Source organism: Strix uralensis, chromosome 6 (assembly GCF_047716275.1).
Source record: "Strix uralensis isolate ZFMK-TIS-50842 chromosome 6, bStrUra1, whole genome shotgun sequence".
NCBI lineage: Eukaryota > Metazoa > Chordata > Aves > Strigiformes > Strigidae > Strix > Strix uralensis.
Window position 1 is genome coordinate 44,439,480 of NC_133977.1, and position 12,123 is coordinate 44,451,602.

The 12,123-nt window shown below is 44.3% G+C and overlaps 1 protein-coding gene across 3 annotated transcripts in view; it reads left to right on the forward strand.

The window, feature by feature from the left end:
- GALNT13 (polypeptide N-acetylgalactosaminyltransferase 13) overlaps nucleotides 1-12,123 on the forward strand; it is a 152,101-nt gene that overhangs the window by 97,510 nt on the left and 42,468 nt on the right. The window lies entirely within an intron of this gene.

Below are 12,123 nucleotides of genomic sequence, written 5' to 3' on the forward strand. Positions count from 1 at the left end.
TATATGAATTTGGCTGGATTATCGTTACGATCCCTGAAGGTCCCTTCAGAAGGTGTCAATGGGAGGGACAGCAGAGGTGCTCTGGGCTGCTGGTGGACAGCCGGAGCCCTTCGGGGCACAGGCCGCCCCGCCACCACGTGTCTTCACCACGTCCTTCCGCCTCACCACTGCCAAGCATCGGTCCTCGGGAGAAACACTGTCTTTTAAACATACACATTTCTCTTCCTTTATATTGGTGATTTTAATTTATCTTTCAGTGTAGCACACGTAACGCATGGAAATTATGTACAATGTAATCACATATATCACACAATTGTATGAGAGAAAACCCATATTCCTATTTGATCTTACAGCAGTTGTTAAGCTTGTGGGTAAATATTTTGTTGAAATAACCTAACGTCGTTGTGTTCAAGCTGGAGATGTTTTTATCTAAAGGTGATGATGGCCTCCATATGAGTGAGCCTAATGGAGCAGATACCTTAAAAATGGAGTGGGACGTGGGGGTTTCGGTGGTCTCCGTGCTGTTCTCGGCGGTGTCCCTCTCCAAAGGCCATGTCCTGTGCAGCTCGGGGCAGAGCTGCCGGCCCGTGGGGCTGCCTGGGCTGGCCAGGGCCGTCGCCATGGGCTGTATGGACAGTCAGCGTGTGCACGTGAGGTGCTGTCACCTTCTAGTTTGACTTTTTTTTTCTCTTTATTTAAGTATCAGTTTACATCATGCAACTAACTCTTAAATAAATCTTGGTCTTTTGAATAATATAGCAACCTTCAACTTATACAGCAGTTTCCTTGTTCTTATTTTCATCATTTAAAATTTACCTGTTCACTTGAAAAGTTAAACTTGGAGACAACTCAATTTTTATGAAATTTAGAGTTTTAAACAAAACTTACTTTTTTTCCCCTGAACAAACACAAGAATCAAAAACTTTAAGCCATGCTCAGGAAAAGAAGAGTATGTACCTTCCGTGCTGGCGCTCTAGGAAAGACTGTTTTGCACCTGTGTTTCAAGTAGTCCTTTGGTCACAGCCAACCTCTTAAAGCAGGCGTTTTGAGCTAAGCCTTTTCTTTCTATAAGTCAGGACCACCAGTTTTCTTTAATTTGATTTGGTTGAAATAAATGGAAAAATTAAGTTAATATATTTTATATTGCTATTTTTCTTTTAAAGATTTGCATATAAAATGGAAAACTATTTTGGGTGGGTTTTTTTTACTCCGAACAGTTTTACTGATACCTCAAAATTATACATTTTACAAATGTATATATGTTTTACAAATGTATATACAAAAATATATGGCTTCGGTTCAAAATCCAGAATATACAATGTCTCACGTATGAAAGTCAGTTATTTTTCATAGTATTTGTAAGTTACTACTTAAAATGTTTGTGGTAGAGAGTAGCCGTAGACTATGGTAAGCTATTGTTACTGTTTATTGTGTGCTCTGGCATAATCTTCCCATTCTTCCATCTTTAAGCTGCCTTCCAATTTAAATTCTGTAGCAACAGAATCAGTTTAAATTTCCACTATCACCAAGAAGTAAACCCCAGACCGTATCATTATCCATATGAGTTTTGTGTTTCATCTCCAGCGCAATTTACTGTTATTAGACCTCAGCTCGTTCCGGCTGCAAACCTGCTTGTTTCCACAAGCTGTTTTGGTGCTTTGATTTTTTTCCAGGGGTTGGGGACATCTCAGTCACTATCAGGTGCCAACATGTAATCATGGGCTGTGAAGTCGGAAAACTCTTGATTTCTGCATGGGTTATCGTACGCGTCCTGTGGCCGTCACAGTATGTGCTCATAAAATATTCTGAGTCTGTCCTGGAAAACCCTTAGCAAGCCAAAAAATTGAAAGCACTATTAAAAAAAGAAGTCTGTGCATATCTTAAGGGTCCTGTTAATGGTGTAAAAAAGAGTTCTATATCTATACCTTAGATATACACTAAATAGAAGTGTGTATAAATGTCTATATAACCAAAAGATGCAAGCATGAAACAAATCTTAAAAAAAATGTCAACAGGGTGATGATCCCCATCAGTCAGAGGTCTGGGTTGGCGCCGAGTGATTCTGGGAAGCACTTGTAGCGCCCTGCCCCCAGCTTGGAGGAAGGGCCATCGCATTGTAAGGGAGAGGGGTGCAGGCAGATCTCCTCTGTCCTTTTGAAATACCTTGTGAGACGCCTCTTCTCATGGTGCTCCGGCAGCAGGGCTGAGAGTGGAACAGCGAGGGGAGGAACGGCTGCTCTCCTCGAGGAAAAGCAAGTCTGTTCTCTCCAGGGGACAGTGCCTGAGGAGGGGCTTCTTGGTCTGGTAGGAGGGCTGAAACAGTGGAAGAAGACAAAGTTCCTGACTTCAGGACTGGTACCAAGAGCCAAACTAGCCAGGGAGGGGAACCACCATCCCCTCCAGCCCGTGTTTTGTCCGGGGGCCAGAGCAGGGTCTCCAGAAGCCGTCGGTATCCTCAGGTCCTGTTTGTCCTCTGCTGCTGGTGTTTCTTCTGAGTCACTGCGAGGATGAGCTGCTGCCTCAGTCTGGAGGAACCACACTGCTGTGAATGCTGCTGGTGTTTGTCCTCATTCGCTGTGCTGACTGTGCGGACGTTATGTGACTGTAGGGACATCATTATGTGACTGTACAGACATTATGTGACTGTAGGGACATCATTATGTGGCTGTTCAGATGTTATGTGGCTGTAGGGATATCGTTATGTGACTGTATGGATGTTATGTGACTGTACAGACATTATGTGGCTGTAGGGACATTGTTATGTGACTGTAGGGACATCATTACGTGACTGTAGGGACATCATTAGGTGCCTGTAAGGACATTATGTGACTGTAGGGACATCATTAGGTGACTGTACAGACATGTGACTGTAGGGACATCGTTAGGTGACTGTAGGGACATCGTTGGGTGACTGTAGGGACATTGTTAGGTGACTGTAGGGACATCGTTGGGTGACTGTAGGGACATTGTTAGGTGACTGTAGGGACATTGTTAGGTGACTGTACAGACATTATGTGACTGTAGGGACATCATTACGTGACTGTACAGACATGTGACTGTAGGGACATCGTTAGGTGACTGTAGGGACATCGTTGGGTGACTGTAGGGACATCGTTGGGTGACTGTAGGGACATTGTTAGGTGACTGTACAGACATTATGTGACTGTAGGGACATCATTACGTGACTGTACAGACATTATGTAACTGTAGGGACATCATTACGTGACTGTACAGACATTATGTAACTCTAGGGACATAGTTATGTGACTGTAGGGACATTATGTGACTATAAGGACATTATCTGCCACGCCTGCTGGAAGTGCACTGTGGATTTCACTTGTACTGGACTTAACAAAACGCAGAGGATCAACATACCATGATGGAAAAACAACCACATCGAGAGGGTCCTCTTAAATATGGAAATTGAGCTTTGTGTGAGGTAGACAAGATTGTGTCCCTTTATAATTGGTAATTATATCTACCCAATTAAAGGTGAAGGAATTGGGTGCGTGACAGAAAATTTGACTGACTGTTTCTAATGTAATTGGTTTCTGTTCTCCTGCAAGAGGAAGGGAAAAAAATGGAAAAAACCCCCATAACGCTGACAAATGAATGTCTAATATGGCATAAAAGTGAATTCAAAACCCGTGTTAAGATGCAGTCAAGTTCAGACCATAAATATATCACATGGGATTAGCTATTCTTTAATTCAGTTCTCCCTTATTAAGTTCTTTTTTGTGGGCAGTCTCATAATACCAAGTTCCCATGGAATTTTTGTTGAACTAAATACATTTCTAACAATTTACCCTGATAGTGTACATTTTTCTGCGAGTGTGAGGCAGGCAAGTATTAGCAGTGTATATTCCCCACGTAGCGTATGTGGTGAGCACATCGTGGTGCTCTCCTGGTCTGCCTTGACAGCAGGTTTTTCTAGGCTGATGAGGAGTCAGTTGCTTTAAAGCATTTGGGTGAGCTGAAGCTCTAAAAGTACCACACTAAGGGTTATTTAAAATACAATACATTTTAAATGAGATATTAGCAAAATGCATTTACAGGTGACTAGAATACTGATATACGTGGTAGAATAATTTAAAAATTCCCATTTCAAAGAGTGTCAGATGAAATTGCTGCTCTGTACGTTTCTAAAATGTGTTAATATTTCAGTTAAAAACCACTTCCAGATTGGTTATGTTCTTGTTTTCAAGTTCCTAAATGCAGCACCCCAAATCCTCAATCAGAACTTGTTTTTTTCTCTCTCTCTTTCTCTCTTCCATTGCTTTTTTTTGTTTTGGGGATCATCTAAGCAAGGGTCCCTGTGGTTGCAGCAGGACTCCCTATAGGGCTTGATTTATTTTTTTAAATCCATTTTTCCACAGAATTTCTACTGAGATACTCTGAGTTGTGGGAGTGAGGAACTTAGTGATGAGCAATAGGTTAAGTTCAGATGTAGAAAGTAAAATAAAAAGGCCATGGAAAAATATATCTGATTTAAGTCCACCTTTGACCAACTTGACTGTTCCTCCAGCACATCTGCAAGAGCTGGAGCAACACCCTCACTACGGACTTTCCCTGCTCTGCTCCTTCACCGATTTGACGTGGCAGACCTCCAGTGCAATAAAGTAGTTTGGAACCACCCAGTTAAAAGAAAATAAGCCTCAGAAAAGCAGCAGCGAGAAATACCTCTTTCCATCTACTGCAGCGCAGGCATCGCAGAATGCTGTGTAAATGGAGCAATGCAGTCACACCTCTGCCAGCCTAAGGATTTTAAATACCAGAATTAAGTTTGAGAGGGGGTGTGAGGAGTGTGGTGGATGATTTAAGTCAGGACCTTAATCCTTTCTGCTGCTGGTTCCAGCCTGGAGCTGTCCGTGGGTGTTACTTGGTGTGGGCATCTTCTGTCAAGGTGATGGATGGGTGCATGGGTGGGTGGGTGGATGGATGGATGGATGGGTGGATGGATGGATGGTTGGGTGGATGGATGGATGATTGAGTGGATGGATGGTTGGGTGGATGGATGGATGGATGGTTGGGTGGATGGTTGGGTGGGTGGGTGGCAGGAAGGAAGGAAGGTTGGGTGGGTGGATGGAAGGAAGGAAGGTTGGGTGGGTGGATGGATGGACGGACGGATGGACAGACAGATGCTCTCCAGCTTTGAGGAGTGGTGAATACTGATGTGTCATCTTCTGAACTGGCCAGTGCCCAGCTGGGTAGAAGATGCCCAATTAGGACGTTTGGAAATGTGCAGATACCTTTGATGGCAGAAGCCACTGTTGCTCTGTCTAGAAGAGCACCTGCCGTGCAGAGGTCAAATGAGCGCGCCTTCTGAAGTGTCCTCATTAGCACTTGTACCTTGGACAGGAATGACAGGTTATTTCCTGTTGTATTAGAGAGGAGCTTCTGAATTGGCTTTGGATAGTCAGTTTTGCAGCTACCTTTGCAATTCCCTAGCTTTCAGTGAGCAGTGAGGGAGGATTTTGTCAGCGATATTTTTTTAACTTGGATGTCCAATATTAGGCTGCGTTTCTTCAGCTGGTTTCTGCAGTGAGAAGACATCCCTTTTCCCATTGAAAAGACCAATTCTTGCCGTAGGCCACTTTAACTGAGGCTTCCAAGCGCAGATGTAAATGCCAGGCTGTCTTTAACAAAGCATTTTTCAGCAGCCTGACATCCAGTGGGATACCACGCATTACAAATACCACTTTCCACTTCCTTTGGGAAGGAACAGCCGCTAGCAGGGGCATCCTTTCCCTCCTTCCACCCAGGGAGGACATTTCTCTATCAATTACCCTGTTGAAATTTCCATGGGATTGGCACAGGGGTCCTTTTGTGCTTTCCTTTATACCACTGCGATGCCAAGGTGGCTCTAAAACTGCAGTTTTCATCCGAAAAGGTGGGAAGGTATGAGGCAATTTAAAAAGCGCTGCAGCATTTCAGCTTGTACGGGGAGGGGACGGGGGACACATTCCCTCTGCACCCCCAGGGAGCCCAGGTCTGAGCGTGCCTTTGGCTACTGGGGATGAAAATAAGACATCAATTCGATGAAGCAAAAGGGGCTTATCCTGCCAGCGTTTAGTACATGTGAGTGCTGGTACGTGGGGAGGGGAGGAAGGCAACCTCGTTCCCACCCCGTTTCAGTGGCTCTGTACGTTCCGGGTGGATTATTCCGGGTCAGTCACATGCCTTCGCCCCGCGACGGCAAACGACCCCCGAGAGCTTTCGGCGGGCAGAGGAGCTGCCCTGAGCCGCAGCGCTGCGGGCAGGGGAGCCACTTAATGGTCTCCAGGGCATTTCCCTGCGGCTGTTAGTTACAGGTACAACAGCAGAGCCAATGCAGGATAAAATGATGCAGTTTCTGTCACGACAATTTTTAATGAAACCATTTCTTTTTAATAGAAAAGTGAGGGTGAAATGCCAATACGCTTTTTCTATTTATTGTTATTACTTGTCTTTCTGCGAACAGAGCTGATACTCGCTTCTGAAATGAGCACAAATCAGCAGAAATTTAGTGCTTCTAAATGTACTCCCTTTTCTTTGCACAGTTACGCGTCTGCAAATTTGCACAAAATTCAAATAGAGAACCTATGAACATAATTTTATTGAAGTAGAAGGGCGGAATTAGGTCAGTAACAGTGATGTTGGCAGGACAGGATTTGTGGAATTCAAAACTTAATGTCTGTTCCTGTTTCAGTCACTGGAAAAAATTTCAGTATAGGTCTCCTTTTTATTTTCTGATCTTTTTTGAAGTTATTTATGAATATACTATATCAATTGATGATTAAAATGTGATGATGATGTTCCCCAGGATGAAGAAGCGAATGGAGGAGAAGGGTACTTAGGGGTTTTAGAAAGTAGAGTTCATAACATTTTAACTAAAAATATCTTCTCAAAAAGGAAATAGTAGATTTTTTTTTTTAATGGGTCATTTCTAAATGGCAGAAATTGTTCCCAATATTCTTCAAGTGCTTTTTTTATCCTTTTGTCTGGCATGCATTTCTCTTAGTTTATTAATCTGAAAAATACAGATCTCTAGATATTTCTGTTAGAGAACAAAGAAAGTTGCATTTTAGTAATTAGGTCTCTGAAGCTATTATCTATCAGCACACAGTCATCTACCCAGTTCTCCTCTGAGACCTGATTAATTTGATTTCTTAGATGATGTCCTAAGAGAAAGAGGAACCAATAGTCGTTCACAGTGACGTTGTGTTAAACATCCCTCAGCATAATTAGGGTGCACACCTAGTAATTATATTTCAAGGTAAAAGTCTCATTCAGTTGAGTTATGAATTGCTTTCGTGAGGCTGTCTGCTTGTAAAAATATAACTCTGCAGAAGAAGAGCCATCTGAAATTTTTTGTGGTCTTAGACATGTTTAAAGCTGCTGCCTTCCTTTATCTTTGTAGAAGCTGCGTGTGGATAAGAGTGAAATCTTTTATTTCTGCTACCCTTGAATTTGGCCAGCCCGTGTGTTGCCTGTTTGTTCTTGCCATGCGCTCAGATGAGTTAGGAACCAGAATTTTTAATTTAGCCAACCTAGATTTTTTTTTTTTTTAAAAAAAAAAAAAGGGAAAACCATACAGATTAAATTCTGTGCAGAATATTTTGAGTTGAAAAATAGGCTTAATTTGTCATGAGGTGAGAGGAGGAGGAACAATTCTTGTGAAAAAAATACTCTATTTGTAGAGCATTTGCATTGGTGTGAGGGGAAATAATGCAGCTGTATTTTCACTGTGTGGTTGGGAGCGAGGAGTGGCTTTGCTCTCTGCCTGGAGAGCAGCCCCGGGGTTGTCACAGCTCTGCTGAGGCTGGGATGGGTTTGAAAGCTGAGAAGATGATCACAAAATATGGTTGTAGTGAGGAATGCTTACCTTTTTGGTTTAGTATAAATATTGCATTTGACAAGGAGTTTTGAATTTTTCTTGGCAGGAGCCTGACTAAGAGTCTGATTACAGCCTGAAACCATAAGAGCCAAATAATTCAGGAGAGTTTAAAGAAATCTCAGAAATGCTGGATACACTTCAAAGGGGATTAAAGGAAGTCCCTTTCTTAGAAAAGAACAGAAATACACGAATTTGTTCTGAAACACGGAGGAGCTGCCGCGCATTGCCTGTGTTACAGTTGGTGTCAGTGGTGCTCTGAAGCCCGTCTCGTTTATGAAAAGGTTAAAATGGTGCCGGGGAATTGAGCTGACAGAGGAGACGTTCCTCTGAAATCAGTACAAATCCTCACCATTTTCTGACTGCAGAAGGTGTTCTTTCCGACTCCGTGGGAAGGCAAAAGGACGCGAAAGGGGGTGGCCAACCTCATCCTGGTGAGGTGAAATGTGCCCAGTGCCAGGCCAAGCTGTGGAGCCAAGTGCTGCACGTGCATTTGCTCTCAGCAATTCTCTCTCCTTCCCCCCATATCGGTCTTTTAGTGGCATCTCTAATAAGAAAAAATAATAGCTTAATAACAACTCATCTCTGTTAGTATATTTAGCAGTCAGCTTTCTGATATTTTCGTAAAATTGCCGGTGGAATTGATGTAAATCTACTGTGCGGGATTACGCTCCAGTTAGTTCGTTATTATTATACCAACATCATCTTCTCATATGCAAAAACATGCATCTTGTTATATTGTTTCCAGCACACGTAAGCACATATTTGTATGCCCAGATGGATTTGCACGTATGTACCTTCTCGGGCTGTTCCCGTCACCCAGCACACTCTTCCTAACAGCCTCGTTCACCTCTTTTTCAAGTTGTTCCAGCATATCTCATTCCACTCAGCCTGCCTAAATGCAGGCTGTTATGTCAATTTATGCATTAAAATACTGTATCTAATCATTGAATGGAAATAGCGACGTGCTCAGAATAGGCCTGTGTTTGCACAGTCAGCTGAAAAAGATAATGCACATGATAGTTCCGTTTCTCTGTACACTTAGTGCTTTGCTGAACCACTTTATCTTCTTAATAATCAGTTAGCATTCAATTCCCGTGTCCTACCTAGTCTATTAAAGCAAGGCTAAAATGCAAAGTTACTTATTTTTCGAGCACTTTCTTTAAAGCATTATTGAGATTTTAAATATAGTGCTTTATAGTTTTAATTTGGGATTACAAGACAAGTGCTTGTGTTTTACTTCGATTTACTCAGCAGACGATGCGCAATCCTCCTTTCAAGTGTAATTATATAATTAGGTTGATAATGACTGTATCAATTTAAGAAATACGAGCTCTTGATAAACATTTTCACTCTTCCCTTACCTATTTAGCATTTTAGTGCCGGAGGACTGCCAGAGCTGCAAGCGCACTAATTCCAAAATAAGTTGGTTTTAACGTGTGGCGGTGAAATGCGCATGGCCGCCCCGGTGCAGCTGTGGGACAGCAGAGCTCTGCACCCAGCCAGGTAGGAAAGTGCTGGCCCAGAGCAGGCAGGATTTGCCACCGGAGCAAAGCACTGCACTGCTGAATTGGACTGCTCCTCCGTAGTCTGTTGCGGGTGGGAAACGTGTGTGCTGGGGATACAAAAGGGAAAAAAAATGCAAAAATTCAAAAAATTAGAAAATATGAAAAGGGAAAAAAAAGGGGGGAACAAAGGAAAAAAAAAAAAGCACAAGTACAAAATTTCATACAGCTTTTTCGGCATCATAGTTACCAAAGGGCCTGTCTTGGTTCCTTGCTCAACCCAATTCAGCTGTCGGGCTGAATGTATCACGAAGGAGGGATGAGATTCCTGCTGGTCAGTCTCAGGCGAGGCATCAGTTCTGCCCCAGACAAATGGGAACACGTTCGTGTAGGCTCTTAAGCGCCAGAAATGTGCTTTGGCTCCACGTGTGTAAGAGTCTGCTCAGACTGGCCTTACTGTGATACCGTGAGGAAGAGCAGCAGTGCAGGAGCAGCTGAGCTATTGCTTCCTGAAGCAAAAAACCCCCCCAAAATTCTTCTCTTCCTTCTCTGCTTATATTTAAAGCACTAATATTGAAAACCTGAATCATTTTAATAGTCCTTGCTTATTGAGCTTCTCTGAAAAAAACCCCAAAAGTATTGCATAAAAGCAGTTTTGCTGCAAGATACTTATCTTTATAGTGTTAGTCACTGTTCTTAACTTTTCAAGTAAAAAATGTGATTTTTTTATGTGTCTGTATATTCGCAGAGACGTTTTTCGCACAAGCAGGTGAGGAGGTGTCTGAGAGGAGAGCCGTGCCCAAACTGGGGGCTATTTTGGAGCCTGGGTGCCTGTGTTCTGCAGAGGGGGATGCTGTGGCTGTGGCAGGAGAGGGGATGTGAGGATGGGGTGGGGAGCTCCTGGTGGGACCAGGGAGGTCGTGCTGTCCCCGTCCACCCCGTCCCTGCTCCGCCGGGTGATCCGAGCCACCTCTCACGGGTCCACGTGCTGCAGCTCTCCCATAAATGAGTTTACTGCCCGCAATGCTTGTAGAAGCAAAAGCTCTGAAGTGTGTCCTGAATGGGTTTTTGGAAAATAAGTGCATTTACAGTGCTGGTGTTCAGCTCTCAGTCTTTGGCTGGCTGGTTAGGTTCACCCAGCCAGTGTAATTAATCAAAGGTAACAATCTAAAGATGAATAATGCTCTTCAAACACCACTTAATGGTCAAGAATTGCCCAAAATACTATGTGACTAATGCTGAAAAGGAACAAGAGTGAGTAGTTGAATGAATTTTTGACACCGTTTCCCACAGCATTCTCCTGGCGAAACTGACTACTCGCAGCTTGGATGGGCACACACTTTGCTGGGTAAAAAACTGGCTGGATGGCCGGGCCCAAAGAGTTGTGGTGAACGGAGTTAAATCTGGTTGGCAGCTGGTCACGAGTGGTGTCCCCCAGGGCTCGGTTTTGGGGCCACTCCTGTTTAACATCTTTATTGATGATCTAGACAAGGGGATCGAGTGCACCCTCAGTAAGTTTGCAGATGACACCAAGTTGGGTGGGAGTGTTGATCTGCTCAAGGGTAGGGAGGCTCTGCAGAGAGACCTGGACAGGCTGGAGCGATGGGCTGAGGCCAACTGCAGGAGTTTCAATAAGGCCGAATGCTGAGTGCTGCACTTGGGCCACAACAACCCCCAGCAGTGCTACAGGCTTGGGGAGGAGTGGCTGGAGAGCTGCCAGTCAGAGAGGGACATGGGGGTGTTGATTGACAGCCGGCTGAACATGAGCCAGCAGTGTGCCCAGGTGGCCAAGAAGGCCAATGGCATCCTGGCTTGCATCAGAAATAGTGTGGCCAGCAGGGACAGGGAAGTGATCCTGCCCCTGTACTCGGCACTGGTGAGGCCGCACCTCGATTAGTGGGTTCAGTTTTGGACCCCTCACTCCAAAAAGGCCATTGAATGACTCGAGCGTGTCCAGAGAAGGGCAACAGAGCTGGTGCAGGGTCTGGAGCACAGGTCTGATGGGGAGCGGCTGAGGGAACTGGGGGGGTTTAGTCTGGAGAAGAGGAGGCTGAGGGGAGACCTCATGGCCCTCTACAACTCCCTGACAGGAGGGTGCAGAGAGGGGGGATGAGTCTCTTGAGCCAAGGAACAAGCGCCAGGACAAGAGGGAATGTCCTCAAGCTGTGCCAGGGCAGGGTCAGACTGGCTCTTAGGAAGTATTTCTTTCTGGAAGGGGTTGTTGGGCGTTGGAATGGGCTGCCCAGGGCAGGGGTGGAGTCCCCATCCCTGGAGGGGTTGAAGAGTCGGGTTGACCCAGCGCTGAGGGATCTGGTGGAGTTGAGAACGGTCAGTGTGAGGTTAATGGTTGGACTGGAGGATCTTCAAGGGCTTTTCCAACCTAGATGATTCTGTGATTCTGTGAATTATTTTTTTTAAAGTATTCACCCTCATCCCATTTCTGGTTGGTGTTAACTCTACTGGAATTTTTTTTTTGTCCTTCTAAGTAATAAAAATTACAGTTACAGCCAGCGGTTCGAGGTGCTGATCTCAGGAAAGCTGTGTGGGAGGGTTGTGTTGGTGCTCAGCAGCAGCCAGAAATTTCTTTCAAGGAGCTGTCAGTCTGCCAGCAGCGATCCTTTTACAGATGTGTCCAGAGAAGTGTCAACGTTTCACAGTGTGCTAACAGTTAGCTAAGGTGATTTATGCAAAATAAAATTTAAGACAATGATTTGGATTTGAATCTGAATCAGTTCTTCCTCCCCA